Raw genomic sequence first — 23,175 nt, forward strand, 5'->3', positions numbered from 1 at the left:
CTTTCTCAGTGTATCTCCTCCATTGTCTATTTCTGCAATTTATATTTTGAACCCAAGTGTGATATTTTACATTTACTTCCACTGAATTTCATCCTATCAGTTTCAGTCCAATTCTCTAGAACCTATAAAGACCTTTTTGTATCCTGCCTCTGTCAGAGAATGTATTATCTATTCCACTCCTAGCTTTGTATTACCTGCAAATATGAAAAGCATGCCATCTATACCCTAATCCAAGCTCTGGGGCACTACACTGGAGACTTCTGGGTTGACAGTAAACCATTCATGACTCTTCTGATAGCCTCACTTGGGACTTTCGTAGTAGCCCCAGTGTTTTGTATGTTTATATGCCTTTCTTTGTACCTCCAGTGCTTAGTAAAGGACTTGGGTGCTTAATAAACGATTGCTGACTTACATTAATTTTCTAGAACAGCCTTTCAATCAGTTTCAGATTCATCGAATGGTACTATCAGATAGCTTATATTTCTCCACCTTTTCTACAAGATGTTTTATCAAATGTTTTGACATGAAGGACCTGTAGCCTAAAGGAGCCAAAACATATCATCTCGAGATGATTATTTCCATAGATTGAAATAAGGACCATTAAGTAACTGGAGTGAGGCTGAGAACCCCTGAAAATGTCTAGGGAAATAACATTAAAGTTATAGGAACCTGGAGGGAACAGAAGTCTAGACTAAGGAAAATCTCAAAGCTCTTTTTTTCTGGGGCCCAGAAAGGCAGGATATGAACTCTACATTGGAGTTTTTATTTCCATCAAGGCATCTCACCTATTCATGAATCCTAATACTTGAAGGGAAGGACTATTACCAATGGCCAATCCTCCCCTAATGATTTTGATCACAAATTGTTGACAATTAGGATTTCCAGGGGTCTCTGATTTATGATAAGTGTGTGATGCAGTAGGAAAAGTACTGGATTTGGAGTCAGAGGAACTCAGGTTGAAATCCTGATATGCTACTTCCTACCTGTTGGACCCTGAGCAAGTGATTTCACCTTTAAGGATCTCGGTTTCCTCATCTATAAAATTAAGTGACTGAAAAGTAGATAATAGTTAAGACCCCATCCAGGTCTCAATCTACAACACCAAGTTCTTATATCTTCAACCAGATACTGAGTTTCCCAGTTAATTTTAGAGTGTTGACCCCTTAGGACTAGAAACTGAATCATTAGTTGTCCAGCCCTCAAGAAACAATCCTCCACTCCACAGCTATACCAGCTTGGGTTTTAGTGAACTGTTTTAAAAAGCAACATGTGAGTATGTCTGAAACAATCAGTATTTCATTAGCAAGCAATTATCATCCCAGGAGTTGCTGACAGTCCCGGCATGTCCAGTCGCGATAAGAAGTCTATAATGCTGCATCTAGCTGCAGTAATTATTGTAGGGTGTACTCATTAAGCTAGTTCTTTAAAACAGAATTCCCGAGATTTCAGCTGCTTCCAAATAGATGTTCATTCAAGGTCCCCTTGTCAAACCCATGGGGGAAAAATCGATCCATTCATTATCAGTCGATGTGTAATTAACTTACAATTGTTATCTTGTTAAATAGAAATTAAATCCTTGTTTGAAACACTTTATAATTTCGAATCTAAACACAGCATGAATGTAGAAAATGCCCTGCTGGCTGACTTGACAGTTCAAGTAACTTGGGGGAAAAGGGTTTTGGTTTCTAAGTTGGAGCTGACAGCAGTAGTCCAGTTCTGCCAGGAGCACTGAGGAGTCCCCAGATCCTGCAGGGAGAGCTCCTATACTAAGGCAGGGCAGAGTCCAGTGGATCCTTTTGTCTGTTGCTACCAGTTATTTGGATCCTTGGGTTCCACCTACCAGCACTAGGAGAGGCTTTATACAGCTCCATCCCTCTCCTCAATCTTTCTCTCCCTGCCCACTTCCTCACTGAATTATCTCTGAGTGAGAGGCAGCCAAGCTTCCTCCTCTTTCAGGACTCTTCTAGCCACCCAGTGAGTGGATGTTAACATGGGGCTTTTGTTGTGCTCAGATTAGCTCTGGGATTTTTCAGAGGACAATGTGATTTGGATTCTAAAAGGGATGTTGGTACACATGTGGGTGGGTTGATATTTGCATCAATATTAAATTTTTGCATCCTATATTATATATTTAATTCCTGAGACTTGATACAAATTCGTATTTAAACAGTTCTCTAAGATTTGCAAAGTTCTTTCTTCATAGAAACTCTGTGAATTCAACCCTGCAACTATTATTAACCCTATAATATGGCCAGCAAACTAAGCATCAGCAAGGCTAATAATAGTTTTTAGCTATACAGAATTTTTAGAAAACTTATTATTGTCCTTTTTAAACTATGACATTAATTTCCAAAGAGATCTCTCCCCTCTTTGCAAAACAGAAGTTCAGAAAAACCTATCAATAGATCCACAGCATCTGACAACACATGCAATATTTGACAGGCATACCCCGACCCACACACACACACACACACACAATCCATCTGTCTTCAAGGCCAAGATGAAGCATTCAATGTCATCGTAGTGTTCTCTCAGTTTCCACTGTCAATGCGTTGTACATTGTTTTCTTGGTTCTACTTCATTCTACATCAGTTATTATAAATAAGTCTTCCTATGCTTCCCTAAATTATTTATATTCATAATTTCTTGTGTTTTCACAATTTGTTTAGTCATTCTTCTATTTGTGGGATATTTCCCATTATTTGCTACTATACACATACACATACAAACACACATACACAATTGCTATAATTAATGTGACATAAATAGAATCATTCTTTACGTCTTTGACTTTCTTGAGGTATATTCCTAGCATTGGAATATCTGAGTAAAAGTCACTTCCTTAACCCAATTTGAAATTGCTTCCCAGAATGGTTGGATCAGTCCCCAGTTCCATCAACAAGACATCATTCTGACTCTCTTTTGTAGGATTTTTAATAATAATCAAAAGGGAGGGGAAAGAAAAAAAAGACTCTTTCAGTCAAGTGAGCAGAGCAAAGAGAGTCAGAGACTCACACCTGCAGCACTTTACCAAAAGCACAAGCTTCGATAAAAGAGCCCCACAATGTGGGTCTCAGCCAGATTTATCTTCCAAGCATCCTTATGTAAAATGAGGACGTAACTTAAAAGGATGCTGGAAATATAGCTCAGGTGTGGCAAATTTTCCACCTGCACACTTTCTACAACCCTTCCAGTGTTGGCCCTTTCTCTTTTTGGTCATATTTGTTCATTTGCTAGGTGGGAAGTGAAACATCAAAGTTGTTTTGATTTGTATTTCTCCTATTAGTGATTTAGGATAATTTTTCATATGACTCAAAAAATTTGCAAATCTTTTGTTAACTGTTTAGTGATATCTTTTGACCATTTATCCACTTTAGGAGTGGCTCTTGGGCTTACATATTTATGTTAACCTCTTAACTATCTTACACATCAGACTTTTATCAGAGATCTTTGATACAAATTTTTCCATAATCAAAAATCGCATGGATTTTGTTTGTGTAAAAGTGTTGTACCTTCCTTCCAGTAATAGCAATTGTCTATTTAATTTTTATCATCACCTCCATTTCTTGTTTGTTTGGGAATTCTCATCCTAGTTATAAAAGTCATATTAGTTATAGTTATGAAAGAAGGGCACCTCTATCCATTTGCCTTAGTTTTTGAAAAATTATGTGGATCTATAATCTATAAGGTTGTATATGCATACATTTGGTACTATATGGTATGTAACGTATAGGGTCTATGATGTAGATCAGATACCATTTTTTGCCAAACTGCTCTCCAATCTTCCCACTAGTTCATGTCAAACAGGGAATCTTTATGCAAGAAGATGACGTCCTTAGGGCTGTAGAACCGTAGAGTTCTGTACAATTTGATAATTCCTGAGTCTTGCTTATCTAGTCCGCTGTACTCAAAACAGTTCCATGGCATTACTGGGCCTGGAGTCAGGTGAGGATCAAATGAAATCACACTTTGCAAACTTTAGAGAGCCCTATAAATGCTATTATTACTATCATCATTATTATTACCAATATTACTATTATTTAGTCAATAACAAATAGTTTTCATCATTACCACTTTATAATTTTTATAGTTTGAGGTCTAAAAGTCCTATTCCTCCCTTGTTCCTACTGCTTTTCTCATTTCCTTTGAAGTTCTAGACCTTTCTTGCCCTTTAGACGAATTTTGATAGTCATTTGTCAAGCTTTAAAAACGTAAAGCTTCTTTAAGGGCTTTCAATTTGCGCATGCTTTGTTCTTATAACAACCTTGTGAAATGGGTGTTATTATTATCCCCATTTTACAGATTAAGAAGTTGAGGCTTATAAAGGGTATTCAACTTTCTCAGGGTCACACTAGAACCAGTAAGGGATTGAGGTCCTATTGAATTCAGACCTTGCTGATTCTAAACACATAGTCTGGACTAGAATTGTGGGAATCAGGGCTATAACTCAGATCTTCTTGACTCCCAGGCTCCAGTGACCTAATTTGAGAACTTGATTCCCAGGAAACTGGGATTTGCATTTCTCCTATTAGTGAAACTTGTAAGGAAACCTGGATTCTAGTTCAGATCCTGCCACTGTTTGACCTTGAGTAAGTCCCATTCTCCAAGAAGGGGCAGAGAAGGGGCTGGCTCATCTCAAAGGGCCAACCTAGCCTCCGACAGTCTTAAAGTCCAAGTTTTAGGGGCTTAGGTACTTGCTTCTCAAACTGCTTCCTTGGCTCGGGGCACCTGCTGTTTGTTTTATCTTTCCTTGTTATTGGTGGAATAAATCATCCCCTTTTCCTACTTCCTCCAGTTAAGTTTTTTAGGCCATTTATGGGGGTAGAAAACATCCCTATAACCCAAGATTTGTCTATGTATGCATGCATGCACACATTCAGAGGACAGATGCCCTAGGTAAAAAAGAAAAAAAAAATCCCTTGTAAAAGGAAAACTAATAAACAAGGAAGATCTGCAAGGACAACACTTTAGAATCTAGTTCTGGGGAATCAAGGCCTGAGGTTAATTAGCATCTGTGCTCCCCAATCAAAAGCTGAAAGGGAAACTTTGATACATTCAATCCCAGGGAAGGTTTTTAATTATTTGGAATTGGGGAGGGGGGGTCCGCTCACTGCTGGAATGGGCCATGCCAAGAGATGAGCCACCTGGCTCGTGTTCCATTGGTGTCTGACCATGGTGCCCTGAAGAAGAGGGTAAAGGTAATGCCAAGCAAGCAATGCCACTTAGATATATTTATGCAAGTGACACATCCCAGTCTATGGGGGATTTATTCTTTCTTTCAAGAATGACTGAGAGCTGAATTAATTTGGGGTCTAGATTGCAGAGGCTCCCACTTGTAGTGAAAATGGAATCTCATGGCCCACTGAGCTCTAGGCAATAGTGGAATTCCCTTTGGATGCACAGAGGCCCTGACTTTTTAGACCCCGTGCTGTTCCCCTGTTTTGCAACATATTGATATGTGACCTTGGACAAGTCATTTACTTACATATCACATCTAGGATCATAGGTACTTACAAGTTTCAAGCTATGTGAAGCCTTAGAGGACAGCCAGTCCATTCTCCCATTTCTCCCTCTGCAGGTCTTAGTTTACTTCATCAGGAGTAAAATTGGTAGCACACTAGACAGAATTCAGAAGACCTGAATTCAAGTCATTTCCTAGCTCTATACCTAGTTTTATCCCCTTGAAAATGAAGTCGTTGGGAGCCATGAGCTCTGTCTTTTGACTGTGGCAGTTCTTAAGAGATTGGAGGGTTGATCTTAATGATCTCTTGAGTTCTTGCCTATTTCTAAAACTTGAGGATTCTAGAAGTGACAGGTAGATAATTGATGATGATCTCTATGATGAGAAGGTGAAAGGAGAGCTTTGCCCTTATTCCATTAAATTCCATTCACCAAATATTTATCAAGTGCCCAGTATGTCCTGGGCACGAGAGGAGGCACTGGAGAGGTACACCAAGACAGCAATGAATTTCTGAGAAATCAGCATCCTCAATCCTATTGTAATACCCCACAAATTGCTCTTTAGGTTCTCCTGAATGGAGATGTAGACACGATGTAGACACAAAGTCATTTCAAGGAGGGGAGTGAGTGCACCTTAGTTTGCTTCTAAAGAGGCAGGGGATGCAAGGCTGCTCTTCCTTTGGGTGCTTCAAGATGAATTTGCTCCTCCAGCTTCTGGTCTGATGCTCAAAGTTTCTAGATCTAGTTGGTGGAAGTGTTTATATAGCACCTACTAGATGTCAGGAGCTGTGGGAATGAATACTTTACAAACATGAACTCATCTGATCCTCACAACAACCCTGGGAAGTGGGTGTGATTATTAGCCTCATTTCTAGATGAGCAAACTGAAGCTGAAAGAGTTTAAGTGACTTGCCCAGGATCTGTGGGCAAACTGAGACCCAGGTCTTCCAGACTCCAGGCTCAGCGCTCCATCCTCTGCAGCGCCACCCACCTGCTTAGCTTCACATTAGCCTATTGGCAAGATAGCAAAAAAAAAAAAAGACAACAAAAACTACCCTATTATAAGATTTTAGGAGAACCTAAAGAGCAATTTGTGGGGTGTGAGAGTAGGATTATTATGGGCTTATACAGCTTTATAGCAAACAAAGGACCTATTGAACCTCCAGATCAAACCATTTCCTTTCCTTCCAAACCTTTCCCCATAGGATCACAGGTTTGTACCTAGCCCTGAGCAGGGCTGGTTTAGCCATCCAATGCAACCCTATCATTTTCTTGATGGGAAAATTAAGGCTCAGAAAAGGGCTAACAAATTCCCAATATCATTCCCAAGATCCACAGCAGTGCCAGGATTTGAAACCAGATCCACACTTCACTTCCATGTCTGTCTCCAACCATATTACATAACATTCGCTGTCCTAGCTTGGCACCTGTGCACGGGCTAGCCCCAAACATAGAATGCTTCCCCTCTCATCCATCCTTTAGAATTCTTAGATTCTTTCAAGGCTCAATTTAAGTACCATTTCCTCCATAAGCCATTTCCAGATGCACCCCAGAAGCCAGTGATCCATCCCTAATTCCTTTCTATCTATTTCATGTTTGTTTCTGTGTATATGCTATTTCCTCCAATGGAATGTAAATCCTTTGAAGTCAGGGACTATTTAGTTTTTGTCTCTGTATCTCCAGTGCCTGCTTAATAAGCGATTATGAAATGGTTACTTATTTAGTGCCCCAGGGTATCTTCTTCTACAGAGCCCCACTAATATTGGCTTTGATCAGTTTTCCTTTCCTTTTTTATAATAATACCTAACATTTACATATGCCAGGAACATTTTATAGATGGAAAAACTGAGGCAAATAGGGATTCAGAGACTTATTCAGAATCACACAGCTAATAACTGTCTGAGGTCAAATTTTAACTCAGGTCCTCCAGGATTAGGCCAACATTCTATCAGCTGTACCACCTAACTTAATAGACAGATGATACTCCCCTAGAAGTATTTAAGTGTGCACTCATGGATATGTGAAGGGACTCATCAATTCCATAATAGGCCTAGAATAGTTCTTAGAGGAAGCATAGCAAAGAAAGAAGAGAGACTCACTAATTCACACAAATTAATACTGAGCCATCAATAAAAACCATGATCTCAGTCATCGATATAAAAATGTCCTGAGAAGGAAAGCCATTCCTTGGTAAGGTCTTATTTTGAGGCATCTAGGTGGCACTAGCTGTGTGACCCTAGACAAGTCAGTGAACCATTCTGTGTCTCAGTTTACTTATCTGTAAAATGGGAATGATTCTTCCCAGGATTATTAGGAGGATTAAATGAGTTCACTTATGCAAAATGTTTTTTCAAACCTTAAAGAGCTATCTAAATTCTTACTCTTAGTATTATTATTATTATTAGCTAGTCCTGCCAACTAGGGGCCAAGCTCAGTTGTTTCTACACTGTAGAAGGACTGTGAAGTACTGTCAACATCCTACAAATGCCAGTGCTCTAAAGTCACTCCACCCCAGTTAGAGCTCTCATATACAACCTGGAGGCTTAGGGATTTTCTTTCTTTCTGCATCTCAGAGGGAAGCTGATCATTTAGTCCCCACGCTTCTTCACCTCTGTTGTACATCACTGATTTCCCTTGGGCAGTCAGGCTGGTGAAGCTTATGCACTCCTCAGAATCATGTTTTCCAATGCATAAAATGAAATTTATAGAATTATAAAGGAAATCAATTATATTGAAATACACTTATCAAAATGGTAAACATAAATAAATTCACAGAGCTCAGGTTAGAAGCCCTGATGTACAGTCATAAATTCAATGGAGAATGGTGGCAGTTATTACCTAGGAGGGACAGAAACAGGGATGGGGTGGAGATGGAGACTGAGCAGGTATCTCCTGCTACCCCTCTGCCATGTACATTGCTGCTTCAGCCATTTTCCCCGTCTCCTCGCTTTAACCTCACTCTCCCACTAAAGAATTTCTTAATTCTTTAAATCAGAGACTCTTAGTCATGCTCCCACTGCTGTCTACAGAAATTATGAAAGCTAATACATCCTTAGGTACCTGGGACCTAAGAGATATTGGAGTGGGCCCAGGGGAAATCAGGCAGCAGAAGCAAAGGAAAGAGATTTCAAATGATCATCTAGTCCAGCGTCTCACCTTCAGCCAGACCCAGCATAAAAGCAATGGCATTTACAGTCTTGCCTGTTTCCACTGGACCGGGGGCCCAGAGGGCCATGGGGCTTCCACACAGGAGGTATATCTGTTGCAAGCAGATGTTTAGGGCCTCTTTAGGCTAAGCATAAGAGACATAGCAAAGGCAATGAGGATGGCCTGGGCCAAAGCCCAGGGGCAGAGTCAGTCAATGTTTGGTGCATCAAATGACTTTGCAACAACACTCTGGAAGGTAAAAAGACTGATGCCTCAGAGTATGGAAGGCTGGAGGGGGAGAGGCTATATAGCTATAAAGAGTTTGGATTTGGGACATTTCAGTTCATTGTAGGAAAAACCTCTAAGTAATAGCTAGCATTTAAATAGAGCTTTACGTTTGTAAAAAAAACCACTTTACATATATATATATGTGTGTGTGTGTGTGTGTGTGTATATATATACATATAAAATCTCATCTGACTCTTCCACCACCATAGGAAGTAAGCTCTATTATTATACCCATTTTATGGATGGAGAAACTAAGGCAAGGTTAAGTGACTTGCCCACAGTCACACAGGTAGTAAAGAACTGAGGCAGAGTTCAATCTCAGATCTTCCCGACTCTAAGTCCAGTGCCCTTGCTCTTGCACCACAAGAGACTGTGGTGCAGTAAAAAAAGTGCTAGGTGGGCCCAAGTTGCAACTCTGATGAGGATTCACTGGAGTGGAGTCATCCTTAGGTGGACAAAGTAGAAGATATGGAGGTAGAACAGACCAGAGAGTTAGAAGATTTGGATCCAAATTCCAGCTCTACCACTTACTGTCTATATGGTCTTGGGCAAATTAATTAGCATCCCCAGGCCTCAGTTTCCTCCTCTATAAAGCCAAGGGAGTTAGACTGGATGACTCCTGAGTTTCCTTCCAGCTCTAGATCTCAGACACCCTGATCCCATATATTATGTCTCTCTCACTTAGAATGGGCTGCCTCAAGAGGGATTGAGTCCCCTCCCCAGTACTGGGGGTGAGGTGGTCATCAAGTAAAGGCTGAGTATTTATTTGTTGAGGGTGGGAAGCTAGGATGTTTTCCTGTAATAGATGGTCTCTGGAATCCCATTTGGCCCTAAGACTCTATGAACTTGGATGGAATAGTCAGTCCCTTTCAGCTCTGCCTGAGACTGCATGATTCTGAGATGAGCCAAATGACAATTTGCTAGAATGGGCCAACCTTTGAATCCTGAGACAGGTAGTTTGAGTCCTTCATGATACCACATTTACTTCAACACTTCAAGGGCCTGGGACTTCATCAGTATGCACACTCCCTCTACCAACACACACACACGTCAAGCCCTCCGAGACTTAGTAGAGCATTTTCAAGAGTTACCGTGACTAAGGGAAAATTAAAATTACCTCCTGGTCAATGCCCTGCTGCTAAGCTTCTCTGTAATTAGCTATGCTGGTCCTCAGATGATAGGCAAATACTCCATCATTGGGTCCAGACTCAAAGCCTTTTCAGTTTCAGAAAGGCTAGAAGAAGCAGAAACTCTTAAGAGTTTGTAGCCACCTACAGACCCTTATGAAGCATCAGAGAAGGACTTTGGAGAGTCAGAAAGGACAATGCTTGAAATTTATTACCCCAAGATGCTGAAAACTCAAAAAGGTCAGAGTCTTTAGACAAACTTTTCAAAGATAGAACAGGGCAATTACAAGGTGTCTGAGGCACTTTCTGGAACAACACAGTTGTTCTACTGAATGTTTGTTGTGGAGACCACTGATCCAACACATTGGACTAAGAGTCATGAGGCCAACATTCTGTCCTCAATTCTTTCACTGACTAGGCATGTGACCTTAGTCAAATCTCTTTCACTTTCTCCACTGTTTCATTCAGTCTACATTTATTAAATACCTACTATGTGCCAGGCACTGTGCTAAACTCTGGAGATACAAAAAAGAGGCAAAAGACAGTCCCTGCCCTCAAGGAGCTTACAATCTAAAATTAGAAGATTGTACTAATGAGGTCAAGGGACTTCTCCAGCTCATATTTTATAGATTTGTGGCCCACAATTGTCCTTTTTTGTGAGGCAGGCCACTATGGAATATCTCCATCTCAAAATAGTTCAGAGAAGTCCGCACAAGATTGTTGTTGGCATAACCTGACCAAACATTCCATTCCATAACCTCCTCCAGCTTTAACTCTACTTGGCTTTTTGTTGAAGAACAATGGCTTTGCACACCTGGGGTGATCTTGGAAAGAAATGGCTCTATATAGGTAAATGCTTAAGTGTTTTTAATGATGATGGTGGAAAAAGGAGTGGTAGTACACCAAATGTACAACTGAGCCTTTTGAAATTGAATTTTCAAAATATCAGGAAATGTGATTGTGTACATAAAGCCCTTTGTAAACCTTAAAAGTGCTACATAAATGCCAGTTATTGTTATTGTTAACATTATAATGCTTGTTCTTGTGGACAAAGTCACTATATAATAAAAGCATGCCCCCAATCAATGCCATTCCCCACTAATGCCATGAATACATTATAACCAAACACCACCATGAAGTCACTGTAACATCATTCTGTTGGTTGCCCATTTAGAGCAGGGTTCCTATAGTGCCCTGCAATATTATTTTACCTAATGCCATGTTTCCTTGGAACCAATTAAGAATATTAAGTGGGGTGTACTTATAGATAACTCAGACAAATTCAAGTGGAATGCACTGAATCAACAGAATGAACCTGTGTGTATGTTAGAGACTAGATTCCATCATCACTATAGCCAGTGTGATCCTGAATACAAAGAATTTTGCAAAGATAGTCATCCAGACAAATAGATAAATAGATACATAGATAGATATGTAGCTAGATGAACATACACAAATGAGAGATCCATGGATTGATAAATGGGCAGATAGATGATTGACTGATGGATGGGTGGATAGTTAGATATGTAGGCCGCTAAATAGATGGATGGATGGATGAGTGGATGGAGGGATGGGTAGGTATACTACTCCTGGCTGTCATTTTAGAGAGAGGAAAACCAAGGCCAAAGAGTTTATGATTCGCTTAAGCTGATATGAAAATAAGTTTATATTGAGAGACAGCATGGCAAAGTGGATAGAGGTCCAGCCTTGGAGTCAGCAAGACCTAGGTTCAAGATCTATCTTTTAACACATATGCAAGCTGAGTGACCTTATGCAAGTCACTTGACCTCTCTGTCCCAAACAGCCCTCTTAAGGCATTAAGTTACAGTTGAGTCATTGATCTGGAGTAGCTGGAATTTCCACAGAGGGAGTCCCCCTACAAAAATGAAATCAAAAGCCCAGACCATTAACATTTTTTAAATAAAAAGATACTTTGAGTACATATACCAAATGGCATAAAGCCACCCACAAGTATTTGGGGGAAGTTTCTATGAAATTCCCATCTCATCCCTTTAAGTAAAAATGTGAATACCTAGGCAATCAAGAGAATGCAAACCAGATGGAGCAGTAATTGGGCATTTGTTGGAAAAATCAGGACTGATGCTAGAGATAAAGTGAAGAAACAATTTTTTGAAAGCAAGTGCCATCTTCCCATTCATTCTCTCTTCTGGCTGCTTATCATCACCTCATAAAGCTCCATTCTCTGGAACAAAGCAAAGGGAGCTTGTCCAAACCCAGGGAGCTGCTTAGCTGATGTCAATTCCTATGTCTGTCACCATCATCCTGGGGGTCAGATAGCACAATGGGGGGGTGGGCTCTCTTGGGCCCGGAATATAGGCTAGCTGATGAAATGCTGGACACTGGAGATTCCTAGGCAAAACTCAAACCCAAATGCCACTGAAATGGTGAAGACAATTAGAAGAGAACAGACATTTCTTATCTGTGTAATAGCAATCATAGATGATAATTGTACAGCCTTTATAATTTAAAAGATACTCCCAACAATCCTGTGAGGTGAGTCTTGCAACTACTATTAACCTCCTTTTTCAAATGAGAAAATTGAGGCTCAGGAAGGCTAAGTGATATGTCCACAGTCACAGGAACTGTTGGAGGAGATTCATTCCCAAGCCTCTTCTGACTCCAAGTTCAGCCCTCTTTCTACAACACGGTAAGGTTGTAATTGACCTTCTGTTCTATCCTGGAATATCCCAATGTCCGCCTGCATGGCATCTTAGTAAACATTCATTTTCATTGAAAAACCCCATATTCTCTCTGGTTGGAGTGGTTTTCTACAGCCCCCACATCTGCAATGTATTCCCTCAAAGAACAACTCAGATACTGTCTCTTGGAGAAGACCTTTGTATTCCTTTTATCTATTTCACATCAATTTATGAATACAATCTATCTTCCTAGTGGAATGGAAGCTGCTCAAGGGCAGGGATACTGTTTAGTTTTTGCCTACACGTTCCCAGCACCAGGCACAGTGCCTAGCACACAGTAATGACTTCATAATTGTTCACTGTGTTGAGTCAAATCCTCTTCCAAGATCTATCAAACTTTAGCAGGGCGGGGCAAAGAATATAGTTTCCCATTTAGGAGTTGAGAAAACCAAGGTCCTCATGCTCTTCCAGTCTCCTTCTCCAACCCCATTCTCTTCTCCATTCTCATTTCCATCACTGTTGTCCCTTTCTTTGTGTGTCTTTGAGATAGAATGACTATTTGCCTTTTTCCTTGCCCAGTTATGAAATTTTAGAAGTTAGTAGATGAGAGTTTGGCACAAGCAAGAGCTTGGAACAAGTAAGACTGGGGGAAAGAAGGGAGGCTTTTGAGAAAGTCAGGTATGCCAACTGCTAAAGAACAAGAGTTCATATATGGCAGTGGAACCAAATTACCAATTTCTCACACCATCAATCCATCAGTCAACAAGAGCATTGTGGGTACTCAGTACATCATGCCAGGCAGTGTCAAAGGAGCAGGGCTGATAAGGGAAATCACCCTGGACTTTTATAGCCATCCTCACCACCCAACCCACTCCAGTCAAGATATACTAGGGCCGTGTTGGCCAAGATGTGACATGTGTGCCAGAGGAGGCTGCTCCATTCTCCCTCTCCACAGCACTTGAGGACATTTTTCATATGCCCCACCTCTCTGCCCAGCAGACAAATGGGAGTACTTCCTCCCTCCACTGTCTAGGGTAATGCAGGAAGGCTTTCAGGTAGCTTGAAGGTATGGTTTGGGCATGAAATCTCTAAAAGGTTTGCCAACACTGATCTAGGAGCATTCATTTCAACTACATGCTGGTGAAGAATGCTTATGGGAAACTAGAAAACATCCAACTGCCACCTGAGGACACTGGGAAGGGAAGAGCAATGACTCTTGTTCTTCTTCACTAGCAACAACTAGCTGCTACCAATCGTTTCCTTGCGATAAAAGGATTTTGGAACCAGTTGAGACCTTATAGATCATATTTACTTCCTATACTGCCAAGAGATCCATAACACAACAAAACAAAGAACCCCATTCCTAGAATTAAAGAAGGTTTCTATACGGTCAGTAGGTCATCTATTACAGCTCCTTATTTTGAAAGATGGGGACACTCAGTCCCTAGGAAGGGAAATTATTTATCCTCGAGTCATAGAGCCAATAAGTGGCAGAAGGAGGACTAGTACTCTGGGTAACTGTTAGGCAAGAGTGTCCTTATTTTGCCAAAGCAGAAGCAGGCAATTTGGACTCTCTAAAGAGTCAGAGCCAAATCACCTTCTGCAATAAACTGCGAGCTCGATGAGAGCAGATGTGGGGCCTGGATACAATTAGTAAAATCCACTGTTTCCTAATGCAGTTACAAAGGCATGGCAGCCTAGAGTCACCCTGACACAGGAGAGCTGTGTGGTTTCCCAATGAGATGGACACTAGTCTGAGAACAGCCAAGAGCATTCTCTGAACCTTCAAGTTTGATGGCTGCAAAAATAACAATACTGATGTTGGTGATGCATCACACTGTACAGTAAGGAAGGAATGGCTGGAATGGAGTCCCACTCCTCTTATCTTACTATGTGCCCTTAATGGAGATGCCTCTTCGTCAAACTCATAACCAGTATGGCGGCACAGGAGGAGAAGTAAGCCTTTGTTCCCACATGCTGGCAGGGGGAAGAGCATACTTCTTCCCTGAGAATCCACTATCCAGGTGCCTTATCCCAATATTCTGGAGACAGAAGGTACAATCACCTCTAGAACTCTGCAGGGAACAAGTTGTCACCCCCTCCTCTCATGACCACATCCCCAATGGGACTATTTCTCTGTACCACCACAACTCAACCTTGTACTGTTTTCTGTCCATGACAATCTCTCCCACCAACCTGCCCCAGGGGCTATTTGGGCCAATTTATGACTTTGCTTTCCAACAGTTCTAGATTATTCCTTGTGTTAAATGAATAGAATATAAATTCTAAAAGGGCCATTAGAGATAATATAGCCTAACCCTTTCATTTTCTAGAGGAAGAAACTGGAGTCCAGAGAGAAGAAGTGACTTGGCTAAGGTCACACAGCTAGTTGGCAACAGAACCAAGGAGGGAAGTTCAAGTTTTTTGGGTTATAATTTTGTTCCTATACCACTGCCCCATAATGCCTGTCCCCTACAAATGATTATAGATGTATAACCCAACTCCCTGAAAAAGACAAACGTCTTTCTCTTTGATTGCCCTAGTGGCCCAAGGGGAAAGGCAACTACAGAGGGACTGGCCTAAGTAAGTCTCATTTTAATAAAGAGTTGATGTAGACCCTGGTGAAAGACCTTGTAGAGGTCACCATAGTAACCTCAAATCCTTGCTGTCTTTCTAAGACTTCTTATACTCTGGCTTGGCACCTCATAGTGATAGAAATAACAAAAGCCAAAATTAGGAAGGATATAGAGCAGAAGTAAAACAGTCTGTCCTGTCCTGTAGAGACTCACAAGCTCTAGCCCCAAGGTGTCCAGAATTCTCCTCCACCTTCTTAGTGTCCTATGTCCACAGCTCGGCTGTTTTAATAACAACCTCGTCAGCGAGTGCAGACAGATGGGTCTGCTGGACACCAGTTGCTTGCAGTCTGGCTGATGTCATGTCTAAACTCAAGGACTCTCTGAATTCCCTGGCCACCACTGCTGCTAAGCAGAAGCTAAAAGCTTCATAACTAGGTCATTGGGCTTCTATGCAAAAGGCAAGAGCTCAAAGACTTCTATGACTGTAAAGAAGGGACACTGAAAGCCAAGGACCAAACCTGGGACCCACTATACAAGGAGGAAATGAGCCCATTGCTAAGGAAATATGCAGACAGATGAAAGGTTAGGCTCTTAGGAGGCAGCTCTTCCAATCTTCCACTGCGTTTAGAAATCTCCTTGAAAATGTCCCCTAATAGATAGGGATTCACGCTTCTATTTAAATACCTCCAAGTACAGCACTATCTCATGAGGAACAATTCATTCCCATCTAGGATGTTTATCATGAATAATTTCTTTCTCAAATCAAGCCCAAGTCAACCCCCCTGTAGTTTCCACCCATTGGCCCTCATTCTGCCCTCTGAAGTCATATAGAAAAATCTAATCCTTCTTCCTTACAAGAGGACCTTCGGAATACTAGAAAGTATTTTATCCTTCTAAGGCTTATCTTTGCCAAGCCACATATCTCCACTTTGTACAGCTATTTCTCCCATGACTTGATAGCCCTTCTCTGAATGTTTTCTAGTTTGATGAGTGATGGCCAGATCTAGAGCCCATGAAGGGTTTTGGGTTTGGGGGCTAAAAGGGATGCCTTCCTAGGCCCCACAAAGCCCTGAGACACACTGATTGTTCATTCAAGGTTTGCCTCCACCTGATCCTGCATCACGTACAAAGGTACATCTGAACAGATGTCGTGTTCTGGAGGTATATGCTCCAAGCATGTGTAATAAATCTTTCCTTGTCCATGAAATGAGGCGTGGAGGACAGAGCCTAGTGTCATGAACTCCTACCTTCTTCCAGATTGGCAAAAGAATTCAAAACATTCTGTGAAGCTCATTGGTTGTTTTGCCTTAATCTTGTCTACTCTACTTGAGTTGTTTGCTGGCCATCCCAATCAGATTCATGGCAAAATCTGGCTTATCATCTCCCCCTGCACTTGGAGCTTAAAAAGTGACATGAAGTATTGAAGAGACTGTTTCTACTTTGGATTTTAAGGGGCCTAGATACCATGAAGGCAGGTTAGCATCAATTTTAAATGTTTTCCCTTAGATATCATGTCAGTAAATTTCCTGTAGATATAGAAGTCAATTATTAATACATTTCTGTGTAGAAAATACAATCTGGGCTCCAAAACCCTCCACAAGTAAGAAAGCTTTGAGAAATAGGACAGTACTCATTGGAGAATGTGGACCTCAACAAGTTGATAAACAGGTAGAAATGAGGACCCATTCAGGCACTTCAAAAGAGAGTGGCAATACAAGCTGGCACTCTTCTCAGTCCTCATAGCTTCAATGGGCAGTCCTTAACAGTGAGGATTGAGATCTCTTTTTGACATATGGCCTCAGCTCCCCGAGATCTCTGAGAACATTTCAAATGGAAAGCAGATATGAGCATCACTAGGGTTTCCACAAAATGTTTCCTATCCCTAAAGCATTTGCTGATTCTTTTAGTTTATTTACTTGAACTCAAGCCTAGACCCTAACTATGAGCTTTAGTATCAGGTCAGAACCGTTGGAGTTAAAGCCTGTGAGGACTCATATTCAAGGAGTACTATAGATGGAAAGGCTCTAAGTCATCTTCTAGTTCAACTACTTCATGTTATATTTTGGGGGAACATTAGGAAAGTCTCTCTTTTTCTAAGCATCAAAGTCACTCAATGAGTTAGTGGCAGAAGGACTAGGACTCAGGACTCCACACTCCCATGCCAGCCCCTTTTGCTATTTTGATCTTGGACCATCCATCCTAAACAGGGCCCAGGAGGATCTGGATCTTCCCCCATCTCCCTTCCTTATTCTTCTGCTCTCTTCTAAACCTAACCTTCCCCCCAACTACTTTTCTTCTTTCCTCCAAGCCCTTGAGTAGAAACTAATAAACATGCTTTTTGCATAGGTGAGATAGCAGGGAACAAGCTTATCAATTCATTTTTAATAGGTTTTAACTCTACTGCTGTGTTTCAAATTGTACTCTGAGCATGTGTCTTCAAGGCATCAAAACAACCAATGGAAAAAATGACCTATTCAGGGAAACAACTGATTGTTTATCTACACAATGCCAAATGGACCTGACAGAATCTGTGAACTTCAAGTCATGGAGCTGCTCTCTCTTTACAATTGACTTGCATGAACACGACGTGATCAGGTTCCAACCAGTTCTCCTTCCCAGCTTGCCACATGGCCATGAGCTTCAGTCTATGCACCAGTCTTTCAGTAATAGGAATACTTCTCTCTGCTTGCTTGACCTACATCACATGAGATTCCCACTATGTCAGTTCTTCAGAGATGCGATTCCTTCAGAGAGCCCGTTGTGGTTTAGCATGGTTGAGTGAGAGACTTAATAAGACACCAAAGAGTTTTCTGTGGCTAGCTTTGTGGTATGAGGTATGTCAATGGCTACCTCATTACATGATATAGAAATTCCTTAAAGAATGGAAAATGGGATCTGTTTTCAGTCGTGGGAAATGGTAGTGATATGATACTCCATGTGACACACAACAGACCTCAGGGCAGTCTAGGAGATAGACTACATTGTATGCAAAAACAAAGCAAAACAAAACAGAAACAAAAATAGTACTCACATTGCATCCATTCCCTACTTATAATAACACTTAGTTCCCAACGTGAGGGTTCCCTTCCTAAACCCAACGCAATCAAGGAAATTCAAAATTCAAAAAAAACAAGGAAAGAGGAATCATTTCAAACAAGGGTTTGTACCAAATGGTGAGTTGCAGGTAGTTGATGAGACAGCCTGTGAGCATTTGAATCAAGAAGTCTTGGTCATGATTTGGCACAACCCTGGCAATATTATGGGGCAATTTCTGGAGCTCCAAAGGATTGAGCAGAGTGCAAAGGCCCCGGGAGGAATTTGAAAAGACTTTAACATTTATGGTATTCTTTACTCTCTTTTAGGTCCTTACTGCTTTTTTGACCCTAAAATTTTTTATTTTATTGATGCCATTTTTCTTTGTATCATGCATTTCTAGACAAAAAACACAAATCCAAAAACCACCTCAATTTCATGGACTTGTTCCTTAGACCAAAAAAAGCTTAGCAAACACGAAAAGAGAAGAGAGAAGAGAGAAGATATCCAATACGATGCTCCTACCAGCTTGCCACGAGTAGGGAAATATTATGCAATCTGTGGTCTAGGGACATCATGGGATTTCCAGGTACTTAGATTTCTTTTAGTGGTCTTTTCATTTTCCCTGCTGTAGTCAGTCAGGAGGTGAGCAGACCTGCTATGAATCAAGTTAAGCCCACGTAACACAAAGAAAGGAAAAGGATAGTCTCTCCTCTCAAGAAGCTCACAGTCTAATTGTTTGGTGTATTTTTACACTCAGTTTATTCAAATCATCCCATATTTTTGTGAATTCATTCTGTTAGTCATTTCTTTCTGCATAATAACATTCCCTTATATTTAATACAATATAATAGTTTCTTTGGTCATGTCTGAAATGATGCGCACATGTTTTGTTTCCAGTTCTTTTGTTATGAAGAGTGTTACTAGGAATATTTTGGCATATGCTGAACGTTTGTTTGTCATTGGCTTCCTTAGGGTAAATGCCTAATAGTGAGTTTGCAGGGTTTAAACAATTTAGTCACTTTTCTTACATAATTCCAAATTGATACTTGAAATCATTGGACTAGTTCGCAGCTCTACCATCAGTTTTTTAAGGTATCTGTCTTTTCACAGCCCTTCCAGTAATGACTATTCCCTATTTTTCTTTGGTGATCTTTACCAATTTACATGATGTAAGGTGAAACATTAGAGTTGTTTAAATGTACTCTTCTCTTACTATTAGTAATTCAGAGTGTGTTTTCAAAAGGTCACTTACAGTTTGCACTTCTTCTTTTGAAAAATATTCATATCCTTTGCCCACTTATTCAATGAGGGGATAATTCTTGGTAATATGCATTTGGATCCATTTTCTGAATCTTTTAGATACCAGTCATTTATTGGTGATGCAAAAAACTTTTACCCACTTATCTTCACTTTATTCCTGCACAAGCTTGTTTTTTCCATTTTTCACATAATTAAAACTAGTTGCTTTGTCTTTACATTCTCATAATTCTCTTGTTTATATGAGATTTCTCTCCCTGACCATATCTGTGAAAGGTATTGAATCTAAATGTTATAATTTTTCTTAAAATATGACCTTTTATATTCAGATTATATACCCATTTTGAGTTTGTTGCAGTATATGCTAGCCTAGACCCATTTTGTGACAAACGGTTTTCTAGTTTTGCCCAGTGTTCTAGCCAAAACGTTATGAATCTTCCCCAGTGAACTTAGATTTATCAGACACTGGGCTATTGCTTTCATTTGCTTCTGTTTCTTGTTTATCTGTCCTATTTCACTTATCAACTTTTATGTTTAAATAGTTTTTAAATAGATAGCTACTGTATTATGATACAATTTGAATGCTATGTCCCTTTTATTTGTACTCTCAATATTTTCCTTGAGATTCTGGGACTTTTGCTCCTCTAAGTAAACTTTGTTACAGTTTTGTGTAGTTCTGTAAACTGTCTACTTGGCAGTTTAATTAGTATATTACTAAACCTCTAAATCAGTTTAGAAAGTATCATAATTCTTATTGTATTGTCCTGGACTAATCATGAGAATTGGCTGTCCCTTTGATTATTTGCATTATGGTTGCATTCATATAAAACTTTACTCATACCTTAGTAGGTTAAAACCCAAATGTTTTATGGATTATGTCATTAGTTTGAATGGAATTTGTTGTATGATTGTTTCTTCCTGGTCTTTCTTATTACTGAATAGAAATACTGACGATTTCTGTGGATTTATTTGCTTTCCTGCTACTTTATTGCAGCTATTAATCATCTCTAGTTTCTTTGCTGATTCTCCAAGGTTTTCTAGTACGGCATCATGTCTTCAGCAACTATAAATCATTTCGCCTATTATTTTCTGGGTTTTATTCCTTTAATTTTGTTTTCTTATCTTATTTCTTTGTGTTTCTAGAAATGTGACAAAAACCGAGTCAAATATTTTCATAAGTAAATTCTAATAAACACTTAAAGATGAGTTATTATAGAATATGTAGAGAAGATAGTCTGCCAAACTAATTTTATGAGAAAAATATGGTTCTGATATCCAAACCAGGAAGAGACAAAGCAGAGGAAAAGACCTAATACCAGCCAAACTAATGACAACAATTTGAAAAAAAATCGTAGCAAGGAAAACACAATGTATTCAGAAGACAATTCACTATGGCCAAATTCAAATACCAGGAATGTAAGAATGGTTCAATATTAGGAAACAATTTGAATAATTATCCATATAAATCACACTTTAGATCCTATTTCTTGTTCATCTGTCTTCATATATATATGAGAGGGGGGAATGGTAGAAGGAGAGACAGACTATCCTCAATATTTTTCTTAGTAAAAGTTTTGTTCTGAGTTGAGTCTAATGTGAGAATGAGGCAGATCATCACAATCTTTTGTTTAACATAGTGTTTCTGAGGGACTATTCTCTTCCCACCACCCCTGGAAGCAAGTAAGGCTCTTGGATTTGTCTGAGACTTGGACTGTTCTTGTGACTTGCTGTCTTCTTGCTCCATCCTTGTGAAAAAGAGAGGGCTCACAATATCATGGGCAGCTTTTTCTTATAAAATACATAATTCATTTATGTTTAAAAATTGGAATAGTAGAAGCTTTTGTTAACATAATGAAGAATATATCAGAAACCACAAATATCTTATATAATGGATAAGTCTGAAATGAAAAGCATTCCCATTAAATAATAGAGATATCTACTCTTGCCTATATTATTTAAAAGATTTGTAAGATTTTAGAAATCTTATATTTTATATATGTATATAGATGGAGAGAGACGGACACAGAGAGAGAGTATTGTGTAGAGAATATTATTCTCTACCTGCATGATTGGTATGTTGAGTTTGTCAGAAATGCTGGAGATGAAATTGGTCACCAGGCTCAATTAGCATTTCATACATATGCAAGACAAGATGAATTCTCCATGGCAGAGACAGTCAATGCCGCCCAGAGTTCACCCACTAACAGGGAAATGCCACTTCATCCTGCTGGCCTTCCATGCTTCCTCCTTCCTCATCTTCTTCTGCTCTTTCCCAAGACTACCTGAAAAGCAGCCTATCCATACTCTGCCCTTCAACCTTAGGCCAGCCTCCCCTCATATGACTCACACATATACAGATAAAGACAGAAACTAAGAGAAAAGGTGAGGTGCCCTCTCTCTTTCCCCTCCCAGTTCCCCTTCATACACACACAGAAAAATGAACAAAAAATAGGATCCTAAGAGAATGAGATGAAAAGAACCTTAGTGATTAGCCCAGTCCCTTGGTTTTACAGGGAAAGGAATTGAGGCTCAGAAGTATAATCACTTGCTCAGCTTCACAGAGGTAGTAAGTAGCAGAGGAAGGACTGGAAATCAAGTCATCTGATTCTAGATCCAATGCTCTGTTTAAACTATAGTATCTTCAGTGAGGTGGTGAAGTAGGAAGGCAAACCCTTAATAGAGGGAGAACTGAGTCAATAGTGCAGTCTTAGGCTACATGAAGAGAGGGATAGACCTTGGGACAAGAGAGGCATAACTCTTGTTGTACTAAGGTCAGACTCTGTCTGGAGTATAGTAATCTGCATGGAGTACCACCATTTGGGAAAGATATTGGAGAGCTTTCAGGGAAGACTGGGCCCTCATCTCTTCCAATCTGAACTATTTGGTGATCTCTTTGGCTCCAATGGATTCAATGATTAGCTCTATGTTGATGATTCTCCAGGATCTATTTATCCAGGTCTAACGTCCCTCCTGACCTCTAGTCCTACAATGCCAAGTGCCTATTAGACATCTCAAACTGGATGTTCTCTAAGCATCTCATGCAGAACACATATCCAAACTGGAACTCATTATGAGGATCGTTGAATAGACCCGAATGTGTTGAGCCTGGACGAGCAAAGGGTTGATGAGGAAATAGTAGCTGTCTTCAAGTATTAGAAGGGCAATGACAGGAATGAGGGGTTAGAGGTATGCAACTTGGCCTCAGAGGGTAGAACTAAAAACGCTAGGTTAATGTTGCCAAGACGCAGATTTAGATTTGATATAAGGAGAAGGGATCTTCTTCACTCTGAGAGATACCTCCAAATGGAGTGAATTGCTTTGGGAGGTCCCTTCTCACTGGACATCTTTAAGTAAAGTCTAGGTGACCATTTTGTAGAGATTTTATAAAGGAGAGTTCTAATAGGGGGAATGGGTGTGGCAGGTTATCTTGGGTTTCTTCTAGCTCTCAGACTTGATGATTGTGGTCCTTAAGCCTTTGGAAAACTTCTGTATCTGGGGTGAGCTGAAGCCCTTAACTCTTCTTTCACGTGAGTTATGAACTGATTCAAAGTGAGGTCCTTCAAGGCCAAGGGCTCAGCCAGAATACAGCATGCTGCACTTAGTCCCTGACCAGGTCTCATGTTC

General features: G+C 40.2%; 1 protein-coding gene across 1 annotated transcript in view; it reads left to right on the plus strand.

Annotated features, from left to right (window-relative positions):
• Positions 1-23,175, plus strand: part of GABRE (gamma-aminobutyric acid type A receptor subunit epsilon) — a 55,952-nt gene that overhangs the window by 16,239 nt on the left and 16,538 nt on the right. The window lies entirely within an intron of this gene.

This window comes from Monodelphis domestica, chromosome X (genome assembly GCF_027887165.1).
Source record: "Monodelphis domestica isolate mMonDom1 chromosome X, mMonDom1.pri, whole genome shotgun sequence".
Lineage (NCBI taxonomy): Eukaryota > Metazoa > Chordata > Mammalia > Didelphimorphia > Didelphidae > Monodelphis > Monodelphis domestica.